An 18,641-nucleotide genomic window follows, 5' to 3' on the forward strand; every position below is an offset into this window, starting at 1 on the left:
CCCCCCCCCCCAGTGGATGCCTAAAACTAAAGACAGTAATGAACCCTATAAATCCTTTTTTGCTATGCATACCTGTGATAAAATTTAACTTGTGAGACCCAGTAGAAGATTAATAACAATAAAATAGAACAATTATAATAGTATGCTCTAATAAACGTTATGTGAATGCCCCCCCCCCTTCAAAATTGTTAGAGAAGCCAAGAACACACAGTTGAAACTTGGTCAAATAGGACAAAGGTCTTACAAATTAAACTACATACACCCAGGTCCTGGTCACCATAGCCAGAGTTTTTCCTCCTGAGACTGAGACTATCATGAAAAGGGCCATATGCAAATGAAGTAGTCATCAGAGACAAGACCACACATTATCTAGATAGCTGTACCTTGGAGAATAAGTAGGAAAGTTATTCTGGGAGTGGTTCTGTTCAATACACAAAGAATAAAATCACCAAGAGTCCAGCTTGGCTGTGCAGAAGATCAGAAGATATGGTTTTTGCAAATTCTGGAAATAACAGGGCACCACAAAAATTTATCTCCTGCTGGTTGAGTTGAAGTCAATATAAATAACCTGGATGTTTAAAATATAAATATTCACACTTTGAATGCCAAATACATCTAGTAGTAACTATCTGTGGACATGTATATCTCTCCCACTAGAAAACAACCAATACAGGCTCAAACAGACATTGTGTTTTTGAAATCATTGATTTGCAATAACATGAAATGCCTAGGAGAAACCTTTTAACACACAGTTGTACCGAGAGCATCCCATATTCTTTCCTTGACTTTTGTCCATTTAGACACAATTATCCTTTTGCAGAGCATCGCTGTGCTTAATTCCTGGAAATTACTGTAGGCACCAATAGCAACAACCTGGCTTTTCTACCTGGGGCACTTTAACAGCACTGAAGAGAATAAAGTGAATAAACTCTTTTCTCTAAGGATTCACCGAGATATGTTTTTCTGATTGATTCTGGAGCATGTAAGTGACAAAAGGGAAGCCTGCAAGGCAGGAAGCTGTAGTGCCAGCACACAAGAGGGTCTACAGCTCAGAAACACCAGCAGTCCCTTCCCTTTCAAAAATGCTCTCTTCTTGCATGGATAAATGAAAGTACTTCTTACCTTAAGTGACTATTTATTTATCCATCATTGGTTTCAACAACATATTTAAGGCATGGCTTAAAGCCACCAGCAAGAAATTGGCACCAGACTTGACGCCTGGGGCACATGGCTTCCACAGATTGGCAAAGGTCCAGTTGCAGTATTAACGAGTATACCATTTGTCAAGACAATTATGCAAGAAAACTTGGCAGCTGCTCATAGAGGGCAAGCCTGATGAGAAATGGTGCCAGAGCACACGGATCAGAGAGCCTGAGAAATCCCCTGGCAGTTCAGTCTTCTTTGGTAAGAGTTACCTTTTGTGTAGACAATGCCTTTTATTAAAATGAAGTCTTAAGGGGGGAGAAAGGAGCTGGAAAAGCAATTTTAAAATACTCATTATCTGAATATACAATGCTCCCATTCAGAAGAAGTGTCTTTTCATCACTATAAATTCAGTTGAGAAATGACTACCAATACCATTCTTTGTTAATAAATGCCATATTTTCAAGAATGAAAGTTTTGAAAATGTTCTGTCACACGGGAAGTTTCTTAATTGTTCAAGAATAGAAGGGTACTCCAGAGAAAAGTTATCTAGTGATGGACATGAAAACAAATGGAAAAATACTGCACTTGGTTCCAAGAGAAATCAGTTCTGTTGCCCTAAGTCAAAAGGTTAAAATCTGTAATTAAACAAATGCACAAGGGAATGACTGCAGACCAAAGACGCTGCAAAATGAATTTGAAGATTGGTTAATAAGTATCTTAAAGATATCGCCATATTTGGAACTGCAGAGAGATTCCCAATCACTCTTGCACTATTTTTCAGTTAAGAAAAGTATCATCAGTTAAAATTAAGATCATGTCACCAGTATCCATTAGTATGAATGAAATACCAAAACTGCTAGTTACTCTTAACGTGAATCAACTACTAGTTATCACTTATTTTGTTTCTAATTTGAAAGGCCTATACTGTGGTTCTCCATTCACATTTGCAGAATGACAGAATAATTATCCACTAAATTCCACATGTAAGATAACTGTATAATAATCTTACTAAAGTACATGTACATAACAGGCTTAAAATTTTAAAAAAGTACTCAGCTAATGAAAAAGAATAAAGTTTTCACCCAGAAATAATTTAGCAAGCAGAATGGCTATGGCAAATAAAATTAAAACTTGTTTTAAATCAATTCAATAAACTGCCTATTAAAAACTATTTTAGGCAATTAGAAATATTACTGTTACATAGAAAAATAGCCTCCAGGTTAAAAATTATTTTCTCCTAAATATTCTAAATAAATTGATTTTAGCTAAGATTCTCCAAATAAAGTTGCTGCATATAAAAATCCTGGAGTCTGGGCTGTAGTGGTGGAAGGAATAAATCACAGCACACAAAGGCTTGGCCAGTCCTCAGTTCCACAATTATTAAGTAGATGCTATCAGCCTGAAATATGTGTCTACCAACAAATGGTAAAATAAAATCACCTCCTCTCAAAAGTGTTTCCTTTCTTCTTTATATTATTTTTTTCATTCAGTTCTCACAACAACACAACAAAAAACATAAACGGATTTGTCCAAAGTCAACTGAGAACTGAAATCCCTGAATGGAGCATCAGGAATCAAGCCCAGGCCTTCTGACGCTTGCCAGATCCTGGTCTGTCCTGCCACTGCCATTATCAGCCCTCTTCTGATAAATACCTGCTGTCCTCACTTTTTCCAATGGACAGTCCTGATAAGCTCCTTGTCAGTTTTCTTTTCAAATGAAAACACACCTTCCCTTTGAAATGTTTTGTAATTGCAGAGATGTTTTATCTCTGTTAAACTATGTCTTATCCTTCCTACTTTCCTCAAACACAGCTGTGCCCTCTCTTCTCTCTTCCCCACGTGCACATAAGACACTCACTGAGCTCACCTGGCAGCTGCAAATCCATCTGTTAGAGCTTAAGCTACTGGAGGACAGGGACAATGTTTTTGTCCGTAAAACGAATGTTTTCCCAAGCCAAAAGGAGTGAACTCCACTAAGAATATCCATGTTATATCTTTCTGTATTACTGTTCTGCTGAGAAAAGACACTATTCATGAACTCACGGTGACATTTCCACGGGACCACCCTCTCCCCACAGCACACGTAATTATAAAGTGATGACAAGCAAAGTACAGCAGTGAAGGTCATTTAGAAAGCCATTTGAAAACGTGGAAATCAAATAACATTCTTTAGTTCTTGCTTCAGAGAAGGCTGTTATGTGCACACTAAACCATATTCTGAATATAGTGACAGGAGGGCAGAACAGTGAAATTTAGGCCCACTTATGAAGGTTCCATCACCCTCAATCAGTCCAGATCATATTATGCTCTCTGTTAAAATTCCCCTGTAAAGGGGCACTGGGTGGCTCAGTCAGTTAAGCATCAGACTCTTATTTTGGCTCAGGTCATGATCTCACAGTTCAGGAGATCGAGCCTTGCCAGGCTCTGCACTGACAGCACAGAGCCTGCTTGGGATTCTCTCTCTCTCCCTCTCTCTCTGCCCCTCCCCTGCTTGTGCATGCACATGTGTGCACTCTCTCTCTCAAAATAAATAAAAACTAGCAGTGCCTAGGTGGCTCAGTCAGTTAAGCAGCCAACATTGGCTCAGGTCATGATCTCAAGGTTCATGGGTTTGAGCCTCGCATTGGGCTCTGTGCTGACAGCTCAGAGCCTGGAATGTGCTTCAGATTCTGCCTGTCTCTCTGCCCCTCCCCCACTTGCGCTCGCTCTCTCTCTCTCTCTCTCTCTCTCTCAAAAATTAAATAAATAAATAAATAAATAAATAAATAAATAAATAAATAAAATCCCCTGTAAAAAAGTTCTGCATTTCTCTGTACACTATGTAACTTCTAAAGGATTAACTAGTGCATGAAATCAGTTCATTGAAATTACAAAGTATATATGAAACAAAAATGATGAAAATAATATACACACAGTCCATTCTCATTATTCACGGTAGTTATGATCTATAACATCTCTAAGAACACTAGATTAGTGAATACTGAACCACTGCTCTTAGGGGAAATAGAGAGTTAGTTTCCTGTGAGCCTCTGTTCACATTTTTGTCAACTAATCAATACATAACCTTGTTTTATGTGTGTTTCTGTTAAAAGATACTCTACTTAATATATACTGTAGATTCACTAAAGTCGAATTCACAACCAACGGCACTATAACTCAGGGCCTGAATGAAGCTATCTAACACAGGTATTTTCTCAATAAGGCATATCACAGCCGTCTTGAGCTTGGGAGCACAAGACAGCACTTGAGCACTACTCTTGGGGGCCATTATAAATAGCAAAATCATCAACAACACAAAAATGTGAAAAACATGGCACTAAATAGCTGGCAAAAAGTACACACATTTATAGAAAGAGCTGAAACAAGAAGGTAGAGCATTGTGTTATTGGACCTCAGGTGGAAACATGGGTGAATCAAAGTTTTGATGCTCTTTACGTATCCTCAAATGACCATGAAAACTCTACAAGTATTGATTTTGAGGTTACAAACAAATGTTAGCAACTAAGCAAATTCACAAATACAGAATCCATGAATAATCCAGGAATAATAAGGACTGCATGAATGTCAAGATATTGACAATAACAGATGCCTCCACGGAAGTGAACCTAGCTGGCTGGGAGATGGGGGGCAGAGAGGCTTACTTTTGTACCAAAGTGTTAGAACATCTTGCATTTTTCTGTGTGTGTGTGTGTGTGTGTGTGTGTGCGCGCGCGCGCACGCACGCGCGTGTGTGTGAGAGACAGAGACAAAGAGAGACAGAGACAGAAACAGAGAAAGAGAATTTTATGACCTGTGCTCAGAGAAAATAGCATGAAACACACTAATGATATAAAAAATATAAAAGTAAGTTTGGGGTTCTGATAGTAAAAAGACAACCAAATAAAATTAGGAATAAGGAAGAATGAAAGTAGAAACAAATAAATTCAAAAACAGAAAATCACAAATATTTGGAGTTTCTCTGCTTGGAAATGACAACACACTCTCATTAAGAGAACAGCACAAAGGGAAGAAAAAAAATCCCATGATTTTTTAAGCTCTCAATTCCCACACAAGGAGGGGGCTACAGGAGGTATGATACAAAATGAAGATATTATTAGAAATAATTATATAGTAAAGTATGAGCTTTACACATAATTTAATTTTTCCAAGTATTATTATTTTAAACAATATTTAAAATGCTTTTGCATAAGACAGTGGTTCTCAAAGTATGGTCCCAGGAACAGCAACATCAACATCAAAAAAGAAACTGTGAGGGGCACCCAGGTGGCTCAGTGGGTTAAGCAGCCGACTTTGGCTCAGGTCATGATCTTGCAGTCCGTGAGCTCAAGCCCCATGTCAGGCTCTGTGCTGACAGCTCAGAGCCTGTACCCTGCTTCAGATTCTGTGTCTCCCTCTCTCTCTACCCATCCCCCTCTCCCACACGCTCTCTCCCTCCCTCCCTCTCTCTCAAAAATAAACATTAAAAAAAGAAAAAGAAAAAAGAAAAAAGAAACTGTGAGTGGTAGATTCTCAGGCCCTACCTCAGACCCAAGAAATAGAGACTCTGGAGCAGGGCCAGCAGTCTGTAACTTAACAAGGCTTCTGGATGACTCTACGTCAGCAAAACTTGGAGAACCACTGGTAGAGAAACACTTTGAAATATTACTATACTATTTAACAAAGGCTATAAACAAAATTTAAACTTTTCTCAATGACAACGGTCACCCTTTAGGAAAAGCTATTGCTATTTCTGCAGTTTTTTTAGTGTTTAATTCTTTTTTGCCTCTTTCAATTTCAGTTGGCCAGCAGAACCTCTACCACAATTATAATAGTACTAATAGCACTGCGATGCTCTCAGAGTTTGAGGCTTTCACTCTGTTGTAAACTATCAGGGAAGCAAAACAATTAAGCTAATTAGAATTAAATGCTATGTATCCATAAGACTGGGTGCAGTCCTAAAGCATAAAGTGCCTGGTGTTAGTACAAGAAGATTGAAGTGGCAAGTTTTTTATTCCTATAAGGCTTTTAATTCCCAGACGCGGCTGTGCACCAAAAGAATCACATGGGTAGAATATTAATCTCTAGAGATGATGGAGATGTTACCATATTAATATTTGGAAATATTATTCACTTAGACTAAAATATATGTCTGTGACTACTGTTATAAGAATTCACTTCAAAAAGTACACAGTTGCAAAGAGTTCTAGAAGCCTGGTTTCCAGTTCTACCTTGGGCTTCATTCTTCCACAGCCTTTCCAACATTAGAAAAGATGGTTCTCTCATGTGGCTAGTTAAGCAAGTATTTATATTGAAGAGAAACTTAAAATTTTAAAGTCAGGGGGAACTTAAAGATGAGATAGACCCAGTATGGCATTTAACAGATGTGAAAACTGAGGCCCAAAGACACCTTCCCTGCAGAGACCAGGCCTTCTATTCCCCTTTACTTGTCACCTAGTATTCTTTCCATGGTCCCACCAGTATTTTCCTCCACACAAATAAAGCACAAGCACCCACAGAGTGGTAAGCAAACACTTGAGCAGCGTGGGCATTACATACTTAAATTATTTTAGATTTTAGAATAGCCAAAACAATCTTGAAGAAGAAAAACAGAGATGGAAGTATCACAATTCCAGATTTCAACTTATACTACAAAGCTGTAGTAATCAAAACAGTATGACACTAGCACAAAAATCAATAGAACAGGATAGAAAACCCAGAAACAAATCCATGATTGTGTGGTCAATTCATCCTCAACAAAGCTGGCAAGAATATGCAATGAGAAAAAGACAGTCTCTTCAACAAATGGTGCTGGGAAAACTGGAGAGCTACGTGCAGAAGAATGAAAATGGACCACTTCCTTATATTAGACACAAAAATAATCTCAAAATGGATGAAAGACCTAAATGTGAGACCTGAAAATATAAAAAACCTAGAAGACAGCACACGCAGTAATTTCTCTGACAGGAGCCATAGCAATATCTTTCTAGATATCTCCTGAGGCAAGGAAAATAGAAGCAAAAATAAACTATTGGGACTACAGCAAAATAAAAAGCTTCTGCACAGTAAAGGAAACAATCAACAAAAGTAAAAGACAGTCTACTGAATGGGAGAAGATAATTGCAAATGAAAAATGATAAAGGGTTAGTACCCAAAATATACAAAGAACTGATACAACTCAACATCCAAAAAGCAAACAATCCAATTCAAAAATGGGCAGAAGACATGAACAGACATTTCTCCAAAAATGACATACAGATGGCCAACAGACACGTTAAAAGATACTCAACATCACTCATCATCAGGGAAATGCAAATCAAAACTACAATGAGGCATCACCTTACACTTGTCGGAATGGCTAAAATCAAAAACACAAGAAACAAGTGTTGCCAAAGATGTAGAGAAAAAAGAACCGTCATGCACTTTTGGTAGGAATGCAAAACACAGGGGTGTACCACTGTAGAAAACAGTATGGAAGTTTCTCAAAAAGTTAAAAATAAAAGTACCCTACAGTCTAGTAATCGCATTACAGGGTATTTACCCAAAGAATACAAGAACACTAATTCAAAAGGATACATGCACCCCTATGTTTATTGCAGCATTATTTATAATAGACAATCTGTGGAAGCAGCTCAAGTGTCCATCGATAGATGAATGGATAAAGAAGATGTGGAGTGTGTGTGTGTGTGTGTGTGTATAATGGAATATTAATCAGCCATAAAAAAAGAATGAAAACTTGCCATCTGCAAGAATATGGATGGAACTACAGTATAATGGTAAGTGAAATAAGTCAGTCAGAGAAAGACCATATGATTTCACTCACATGTGGAATTTAAGAAACAATACAAAGGAACAAAGGAAAAAGAGAGGAGAGAGACAGAGAGGCAAACCAAGAAACAGACTGTTAACTATACAGAACAAACTGATAGTTACCAGAAGGGAAGTGGGCAGGGGAGATGGGTGAAATAGGTCAAGGGTATTAAGAAGACACTTCTGAGCACTGAGTAATGTATACAATTGTTGAATCACTATATCGTACACTTAAAACTATTATAACAGTGTATGTTAACTATATTAGAATTAAAACTAAAAATTAAAGAAACATCAATGCTAATCTTCTTGAAAGAGGGGCATTTTTTTTTAAGGCTTCCTCCCAGAAATCAAAGTTTCTGTCAAAAAAACATCATGCCAATAGATGACCTACCTTATAAATGGGAAAAAACGAAAGTGGTTTTCAAATTTTTACTGCCAGAGATTTAGTCTGTTAGACAGTGTCCTTGTCTTTTTATGGTGATTGCAAAAGTGTACCGCCTCTAAGTGACTGAATAGGACAAAACCAGAAACTGAGTATTCACATTTGGAAAAAGCTTAAGTGTCCAACTCTAAGGGGCTGGTGAAATAAAGTACTGGCACTGTTAAACTAATTTTAAAAAGAGGTCATTAGACAGAGGTTGCTCTAAGGCTATGGCAGCCTACCTAAGCAATTCAAAATCTACACCCGCAAAAGTCTCAAGGTTACAAAATCAAAACTTAAGGACAACTGATCACAAACAGCCAACTAGACTTTAAGCTATTGCCAATCAATAATTTCCTTACTTCACTTCCACTGTTTCTCTATAAAAGCCTCTCCCCACACTCCTGTCCATGGAGTGCTCCTATCCATTTTTGGTTTGGCACTGCCCAATTCAAATCAATATTTGCTCAAACTCTTAAAATGTTTAATATGCATCAGATTATCTTTTAACAGTTCAAATAATGTGGGAGAAAACATTAATTGAGAATATTTTTTGACATTGGTCAAGGATCACAAAACAGATAAAGCAGCTAAAAAAATATACATATAACATGATAACGTATTTTTTACATATGTGTGTAGGTCTTAACCTAGAAAAACTACCATATGAACATAGAAAGAAATTAACTGCCTCTGATTTCCCCCACCCTGCTTTTATGCACTGAGCTTTTGTAATGTAGTTTCTTATGGAGGATCAGTTCATCTCTGTCAATATTCTGTCAAAGTACTCCTGAAAATCCTCCATGAGCTATTATGAGGAATATATCAGGAATGTGTTTTCTGGAGATAGAGATTTTTATGGGTTTGCTAAACTTCAAGTCCACCAACCAGTTGCTGTTCATCGTACTGTGAAAAGGTATGTTCCCACAATCTAAAAAAAATTAATTTCGCATCTCCCTATCCAGTTCTTTTGTTTGGTCATAAAGCTTATTTCCTCTCCTTCATAAAAACTACAGCACTTGTAAGGAAAGGAAAAGTTTTCCTCAACCCTCTTAGAGTTTATGACAGAGTTGAAAAGCAAACTGACAAAGACAGCTAATCCTATTACTCTAACAGGAGAAAAACACGCAAATTTTATTAAATGTTTACATGTACGTGGGAGCCTTCACAAGAGAATGAGGGCCCAAAGACAGGAAGCGTTTATAGCTTACAGACAAAGAAACAATCAATTTGTGAAGGGTGAGGGCAGTAAATAATAAAGTAAGAAAGTAGGGATTAGCCTAACAAGGTTTGTTTGGACAGATTTCTTGGCCCCAAATTCCCATCTCTGGTGATAACAATGCATTCTTTCCTCCTTGTACAGAGAGGGTGCCTTTCATATGGGAGATTTATGTCCATCTACAAAGAAGACAGTGGGGAGAAGCAGTGACCTTCTTCTGTCATTTTTTTCAAATTCGTCAGTTTAAGATCTTCAATACGCCAAGGTGCCTTATTTTGGGGTGAGCATATCTTGAACCCCATTGCATTCATGTAGTCAAATAAAGCTTCCAGCATATTTGCATTAGTGTCTAAAATATCCCAGCTACAAAGGCAAGTACTTGGAATATAAAGATGAATAAATGATAGCCTTCTCCTCAACCTCACAGTCTGAAACCCAGTATAACAGAGTGAAATAAATATAGTCCTGATGCTCCCTGAAGCTACAATCCCCTCCCTGGATAGTATCCCCTCACTTAGATGCTTCTAGATTGCAAATATTTACAACCACACTTGTCTTCACTCTGTATTTTCAGAACCTAACCAGTGAATTGGCAAAAAGAAGGAACTTACCAAATGAATAAAGGACTGTCAAAGATACAAAAGGCTGGAAGACAACCCAGCCCTCCAAAGGAATTTATTTTTATGATGATTTTTTAAATTAAACTTTTAACCTTGAGATAATTCTTGATTTGCATACCTACAGTTAGAATAAATAACACAGAGAGAAACCAAGGTCCAGTTTCCCCCAATGATAACATATGCAAAACCATGGTACCAAAATCAAAACCAGGATGCTGACACCGATAACATTCAACACAGAACATTTCCAACACCAAAAGGAGCCCCTGAGCTGCCCTTTCACAGCCAGGCTCACCTCTCTCCTCTACCATGTCCATCACCCACAGTAACCAGTAAGTCTGTGCTCCACTTCCATGCTTTTAGAATTTCAAGAATGTTATATAAATGGCACATATAATACAGGCCCGCTTAGGGTTGCATATTTTCATTCGGCTTAATTCCTTGGAGCCATCCAGGCTGTTGTATCCAGACTTTCTTCCATTTTATTGACTAGTACCCATGTGTGAGATCACAGAAAATATATAGAAATAAGTATATTGGGTCTCTGTCCCTGCCTTCTGGCAAAGAGCTGATAAAGCTAATACAAATCCCTAAGCAATAAGAACAGTAGGAGCATCTCTTGTTCTAGTATTTGGTCTTTGACTCCATCCCTGACACAAGGCTTTTCAAACCCTTTCAAATTCCTACACGGTACGAGCACTGGAGGCAACTTTTGTTCTAATGAGGCAACTCTAAGTGGGCTCCTGGATAGAGGCTGGTCACCAGAAAGACCAAGCCCTGAGTAGAAGCTTGGAATACCCATCTTACCTCCCATCCCCCAAGGAGGGGAGAGGGGCTAGAAATGGAATTAATAATTAATCATGCTTATATGAGGCAGCCTCCAAAAATCCTAATAGCACAAGGTATGGAGAACTTCCAGGTTGAACACATCCACATTAGGAGGGGTGGTGCACTCCAACTCCACAGAGATGGAAGCTCTTGCACTCAGGAGCCCCCATCAGAGCTCACCCTATGTAACCTCCTATCTAGCTGTTCATCTGTACCCTTTACCATATCCTGGAAGAGACTGGTAAACATAAATTAAGTGTTTTCCTGAATTCTGTGAGCCACTCCAGCAAATTAATGGGGAAACTGAGGAGGGGGCTGAGTGAACTTCTAATTTCTGAGCAGTTGTTCGGAAGCTCGGGTGATACTCGCGACGGGTGTCTGAGGTGTGTAGGTGTGTGTTTTGGGACTGAGCCCTTAAGCTATGGCACCTGACATTATCTCTGGGTAGACACTGTTAGAACTGAATTAAATAGTGGGACACCTAGCTTATGTCTGAGAACTGCTTACTGATGTGGAGAAAAATCTCTGAATGTTCAGTGACCAGAAGTGTCAGAAGAGAAGCATTCTCTGTAAAAGCAAACAAGACAGGCAAAGAGGATGAGGAAACATGCAGGAAAGAAAAAAAAAAAAAAAAAAACAGAGACTTTTTGCTTTACACCAGTTTGCTTTACTACAGTCTAATGAGTCACCCTTTGAAGGATATCTGGATTGTTTCTGTTTTGGCTATTACCCAAAAAAAAAAAAAAAAAAAAAAAGCTACTATGAACATTCATGTACAGATTTTGATATGAACATACATTTTCATATCACTGGGATAAATGCCCAAGAGTGCAACTGCTGGGTTACATGGGAGTTGTGTGTTCAGTTTTATAAGAAACTGCCAACCCGTTTTCCAGAGTTGCTATATCTTTTACTTCCTGCCCAACAATGTATGAGTGATACAGTTTCTTCACATCCTCGCGAACCATTTGGGGTTGTCACTACTTTTTATTTTAGCCATTCTGCTAGGTATGTAGTGATAGCTCACTGTGGTTTAAATTTATATTTCCCTAATGGGTAATGACTGTGAACATCTTTTTGTGTGCTTACTTGTCATCTGTAGATCTTCTTTGGTAAAATGTCTATTCATGGTTTTTGTCCATTTTCTAATTGCATATTTTGCTTCTTTTACTGTTAAATTTTAAAAGTTTTATATATGTTGTATGCTGGTCCTTTATCAAATATGTAGTTTCCAAATATTTTCTTCTAGTCTTGTAACTTGTTTTTTCATCCTCTTAACAGGATCTTTACCACAGTGAGAGCCCAATTTTGATGAGATCCAGTTCATCAATCTTTTTCTTATGAATCATGGTTTGGCTTGTCAAGTCTAGGGCTTTTAAGCCCTAGACCCCAAGATTCTCCTGTTTTCTAAAATATTTATTTGTTGTCTTGCATTTTAAATTAAATTCATGACCCATTCTGAGTTAATAAGGTGTGAGGGTTAAGCCATGGTGTATTGTTTTGCCAATGAATGTCCAATTGTTCCAGCACCATTTTTTTTTTTTTAACATTATCCTTCTTCCATTAAATTGCTTTTTTCTAGATTTTCTATTCTGGATCTATTCCTCTATCAACACCATAAGCTTTACTTTACCTTAGCTATATTATGTTTTAATAATAAGTAGTGTGATTCCACTGACTTCATTCTTTTTCAGGAAGATTTTTTAAGTATTCTAGGACTTGTGCTTTTGCCCATAAATTTTAAAAGAAGCTAGTGTGTAAAAATCTTGCTGGTTCTGAAGAGTACAGTAGAGAGGGGATGAGTGTTTCACCTTACAGAAGAGAAGCCTGATAAACACCACCTCAGCCAGGTGATCAAGGTCAACGTTGACAGTGATTAGTTACACTGATCATATGAACCCATGATATGATGTGATGAAAATGGCCATTACCATTGTGGTTGTTTTCCCCCAAAACACATAACCCTAGTCTCATCATGAGAAAAACAGCACATAAATCCCAACTGAAAGACAATCTAAAAATATCCCACAGATACTCCTTGAAACCGTCAAGATCATCAAAACCAAGGAAGGTCTAACAAACTGTCCAGCTCAAGACAAAGATGACTACATATAATGTGGCAACCTGGATGAGATTCTGGAAAACAAATGGAACATTATGTAAAAAAAAATAAGAAAATCTGAATAAAGTATGGACTTTAGTTAATAATAATGCATCAATTTTGGTTCATTAATTGGAACAAATGTACCAGACCAATGCAAGATGTTAACAACTGGGGAAACTGGGTATTGGATACATGAAAACTTTTTGCTTTATCTTACCAATTTTTCTGTAAATCTAAAACTGTTCTAAAATAAAAACTTTTATATATGTTTCAAAAAGACAAGTGTTCAAAGATTAAAATTTAGTATAATTAATAATAATTACCACTTCATCAAGGCCATCTTTAAATGAAAACAAAACAAAACAACAACAACAAAAAAGCATTGTTGGGGTTTTCATAATAATTGCATTGAACAATTTAGGGAGAACTGACATCCTCACTAGGTTGAGTCTCCTGATCTGTGAACACAGTTATCTCTCTGCATTCATCTAGGTCTTTGACTTCTTTCATCAGTATTTTATAAACTTCAGCATATAGATCCAAGATGGAATTCATTAAATATATTCCTAAGTATTTCATTTTCTGAAGAGTGACTATAATTAATTATGTGTCTGTAATTTTGGTTCCTAAATGTTCATTGTATAGAATAAAATGGATTCTATTTGTTCATATTACATCCTGTGACCTTGCAAAATTCACTTATTAGTTTTAGTTAGGAGGGCATTCTGTTTCCTTTGGGTTGGGTTTGGTTTGGTTTGGTTTTGGTAGATTCTTTGGGATATTCTGTACAGATAATCAGATCATCTGTAAATAGGAATAATTTTATTTCTTCTTTTCCAATCTGAATGCCTTTGACTTCTTGTTCTTACCTTACTGCAGTGGCTAACACTTCCAATACAATGTTGAATAGAGGTTAAGAGAAGACATCCTTGCTTTGTCCCCAAACTTAGAGAAAAAGCATTGAGTGTATTAGCATTAAATATGATACTAACTGGAGAATTTTTATAGATTTTTATCAAATTGAGGAAGTTCCCCTCTATTCCTAGTCTGCTGAGAGTTTTTATCTTGAATGAGTATTGGGTTTTCTCAAATGTTTTTTCTATATCAACTGATACGATCACATGATTTTCTTTAGTCTGCTGATATGATAGATTATAATGACTAGTTTTCAAATACTCGATTAAGATAAATTTTAAAGGATAAAGAAGACTTTACCAGACATAAATATAAATGCATTTGTGTTTATTTGCTTAATGTGTATTTATCATTACTAGACTACCAGCTCAATAGTGGATTATTTACATTTTATTCAACAGTGCATACCCAATCCTAAACCTAGTACCTAGCATGCTATAAACACTCAATAAACACTTGTGGAAGAGAGAGAAGAAAGAATAGAATGCTCAAGTACACAGCCACGAGTGTATATGCATTAGAAAAATGACCAGACAGAGTACAGAAGCCAGAGATTATGTTGAGGAGTGGCTGAAAGGCAGAGCATATACATAAATTAACTCAAGATACATCAAAAACCTAAACATACAACATAATGACCTAAATGTGAAGCTTTTAGAAGTCAATATATGAAAATATTTGCATAACCTGGAGTAGACAAAAGCTTCTTAGAAAGTAGAAAGCAATAATCATAAAAGAAAGTATTGATAAGAAAGTATTGATAGAATTGAAAATTAAAATTCTCTGTCCTTCAAATGACATCTTCAAGAAACTGAATAGGGAAGCCAAGGACTGGGAGAAAATATTTGCAAAGCATGAATATGGCAGCTATGATGTATAAAGAATCCCTATAATTCAATAGTAAAAAGACAAACAACCCAGTTAAAAACAAATGAACAAAATGTTTCAACACATTTCAAAAAGATATACAAAGGTCTGATAAGCACATATAAAAGTGTCTGACATCAATAGTCAGCAAGAAAATGCAAATAAAACCAGTGATATACTACTATTACTTATTGCCACTATTATCAATTATTGTTATAGCAGTAGAATAACTAAAATTATAAGACTGACAACACGAAATGTTGGAGATGTGGAGCAATCAAAACTCACATATACTAGTTAGGGACAGTGTAAAATGATATAACCTCTTCAGAGCAACGGTTTATAAAAGCAAACATACACTTTTCCTATAATCCAACAATTCTAATCCTAGATATTTAACCAAGAGAAAATGTCTACAAAAAGACCTGCACAAGAACATTCATGGTAACTTTATTCATAACAGCCCCAAAACAGAAAAAGCACAGATGTTCCTCAATAGAAGAAGGGATAAACAAATAACGGTATCATACAATGGAATGCCATTACATACATACACACAGATTACTAAAGGCACAATAACACAGATGAACCTCAAAAACACTATGATGAATAAAAAAGAAACCAGTCACAAAAGAGTACATACTATATGATTCCCTTTATGTTAGGTAATATAACAAATCAAACTAAATTATAGTGGAAAGAGAATTAAAACAATGCCTTCCTTTGGAGGGTGGGGGAGGAGATTAATGTTCAAAAGGGGCATGAGGAGACTTGTTGGGATATATAACTTAAGTAATGTTTTGTATCCTGATGGGGGTTTGAATTACACACTTATATACATTTGTCAGAACTCAATCTGTGCATTTCACTGTATGTAAATTTTGCCTTCAAAAACAAAATTATATTTTCATATGTATTTGGAGAAAGTGTTCAAATTACTTTGAAATTTATTTAAAAAAAAAAAAAGATGGATTGTACTGGTGGATGGACAGAAGGATAGACAGATGGATGTGTGGTAAAATGAGCATACTAATGTATGAACTAAAAGAATCCAGGGATGGCTTTACAGAGGTTCAGTGTAAAACTTCTTTGAAAATGTACTGTATGCTTGAAACTTCAACAATAAAATGAAAAAATGGGAAAAAGTAAATTCGGATTAGATCAAGCACACAATGGTACACTCAAGAGTATGGATCTCCCCCTGTAATGTCTACTTTTCAAACCCTAGGGCTCTATGGAAATGGCTCAGGGGGTGAATATTAGACAGGAAGGACTCTGGCCCTAATGACACTACAGCAGCTCTACTTGTATACACTTTATAAAGCAGCATTTCATGCAAATAGTTTGAAAGGTTCCAGTGATGCAAAGAAACACACACACACACACACACACACACACACACACACACACACACACAGGAAATCACTGCTGAAGTCGATGACAACTTTCACCACACAAGTATCATGGGCCTCCATGAGTGACAAAACACCTGTCTTTTCCAGGAATGGCTGTGTAAAATATGCAAAGTGGTGCCTCATACATATCCTCATAGAAATGGAATACTTAAAAAACACTGAAGATCACTGGTTTACTATCTTGACTTTCCAGATGAGAAACCTGGGTCCGATAAGGAAAGAAACTTCCAGGTGACAGGTCAACCCATAGTGTGGGGTGAACCAGGTCCAGGCTCATAAGGTGTCACCAGTCCCCTTCCTGCTCACTCTTCTGTAACACCACATCCTGCCATGATCCCCAGCACCCCTGAGGAGTCTTTAATGAGATTTTCTAGTTATTTTGGAGACAAGGTATTTGAAAAATAAGGTCTGTGCTTCATAAGACAAAATGCTTCAAAAGCAGAAAGTCCATTTTCTTCAGAGCAGCCTGTGAAAGATTATAGGCTTATTTTCTGATTTTGACATTTATTTGAAATTCAGATTCTATTGTATAACCTAATATAAGCTATGGAGATAATTAATATAAATGTGAATATCTCCAAGTGAAGTAAGGAGAATGGAGGAAAAAGAACGTTCTTAAAGTTCAAGCCACTTTTCTGTGCCACTTTACAGCATTTAATTGTCTGCTATTCTCAAACACAAAATTCAAACATTAAGCTAAAATTACTCTCCTCTCTAAATCTCTATTACCTGTTCTGCACAAAGAGCGTGTGGACCTCTTTTATACATGTGTCTGAGAAGCTTGTGGGTAAACTGCTATTTAACGGAGGCCTGGAGTTCATCTTTCAGTATAGTCAAGAGGCCCCTCAATTTAATTTAACTGAGGGTGAGCTGATAACACATGTCAAACACACACTGGTAAGCTACCAGTTTTATAATCTATGCAGCCCTGGGTCTCCCTGATATTTTTCAAACATCAAAATAACAGCTTGCCTTTAAGATTTTTCACCTTTGTAGCAGAATCAAAGAAGGCTATCTCTCAAAGCTACTTACCTTTTTACTAGCCCTCTTGTCAAAGTTCTGGTAGGAGAGCAGAAGGATAATAACAATGGCATTATGATTCTCTCTTGAGTCACTAACTGGGCACTTCACATGTATTATCTCACATAGTCACCGTCACAATCCAAGATTTATATTATTTTGTAGAAAAGGAAAATGAGGCTCCAGTTACACACACAGAAAGGGTACTGCGAAGAATCAGAAACCCAGGTATAACCGCAAAGCCCAGTTTTTCTATCAAGTTGGATGATGGGAAAACTTTAGTTATCCTCATCAAGACCCCTCACTCCCATCACACTGCACCCTGGGCATTGAGCAGAATTTAGCATCTGGTGCAACACATCCTCTAACCCAGATAGGGGTTTCCAGAAGATGCACTGCCTCCGTGACCACTCGCTCCTCTAATGTGCTGCCTCCTCCCTAAACCACCAGCTCAACTGTCAATATGTGGCCTTTCGGTGGAGCAGAAGAGGGAGGCAGAGTATATCAGGAGGACACCACAGGTTGCACAAGACATAAAGAGAAGGGCCACGGCTGCCCTGCATGTAATAAGATTTGCTATGTACCCCAGGGCCCCCCTTCAAGGTAGCTGGATCTGTTACAAATCTCTGGGAGTCTCCTGTGAGGCTTACTGCATCATCTCCACGTCCCCTCTCCTGTGCAGGGATGGGACTGGAAGCAAATGCTCCCCACAGGGAACAAGGCCACAGCCACAGCCAGTCTCTCCAAAGGAAGCAGCCACAGTGGCCTTTCTGAATAATGATTCCAGACACAGATAAACTGGACCTGGAGGCCACCCACCTCCAAGTTCACACATGAAAACAACAACGCAGTGGCTTTTGTGAAGTTTGATGAGCCGAAATCTAGGCTGAGATCATTTTGGTGACCACGTACCCAGAAACAACCAGCGAGAGCTCTAAAAGGAGGCACGAAGGGCAGAGCTGGCCCTTGCTGGCAGCAAAGAAGGCTGAGGGCGCTTCAGAACAGGGCAACGCTCGTTCTTAGCCATCATCATACACACGGACCACTGTGACATTTTAGTTTGAGAGCTAATAAACAATTTCTCTCCTTTAAAGGGACAGGAGAGGTCACTTTAAATTTGGAAACTCTGAAAGGGCAAAACTGATACCACAGTCTTAAGAGGACAGGAAGGAGAGTCTGTAGGATGGATGACTGAAGAGACAAAGGTCCTTTCCCAGCCCTCAGATATCCCCCAGCAGGGTCGATAATACCAGGTAGCCCATTTCACCCTTTCCCTGTCAGGAGCCTGCCAACAGCC

The 18,641-nt window shown here is 37.7% G+C and overlaps 1 protein-coding gene across 39 annotated transcripts in view; it reads right to left on the reverse strand.

Moving 5' to 3' along the window:
• FARS2 (phenylalanyl-tRNA synthetase 2, mitochondrial) overlaps window positions 1-18,641 on the reverse strand; it is a 618,373-nt gene that overhangs the window by 495,183 nt on the left and 104,549 nt on the right. The window lies entirely within an intron of this gene.

Source organism: Felis catus, chromosome B2 (genome assembly GCF_018350175.1).
Source record: "Felis catus isolate Fca126 chromosome B2, F.catus_Fca126_mat1.0, whole genome shotgun sequence".
Taxonomy (NCBI): Eukaryota; Metazoa; Chordata; class Mammalia; order Carnivora; family Felidae; genus Felis; species Felis catus.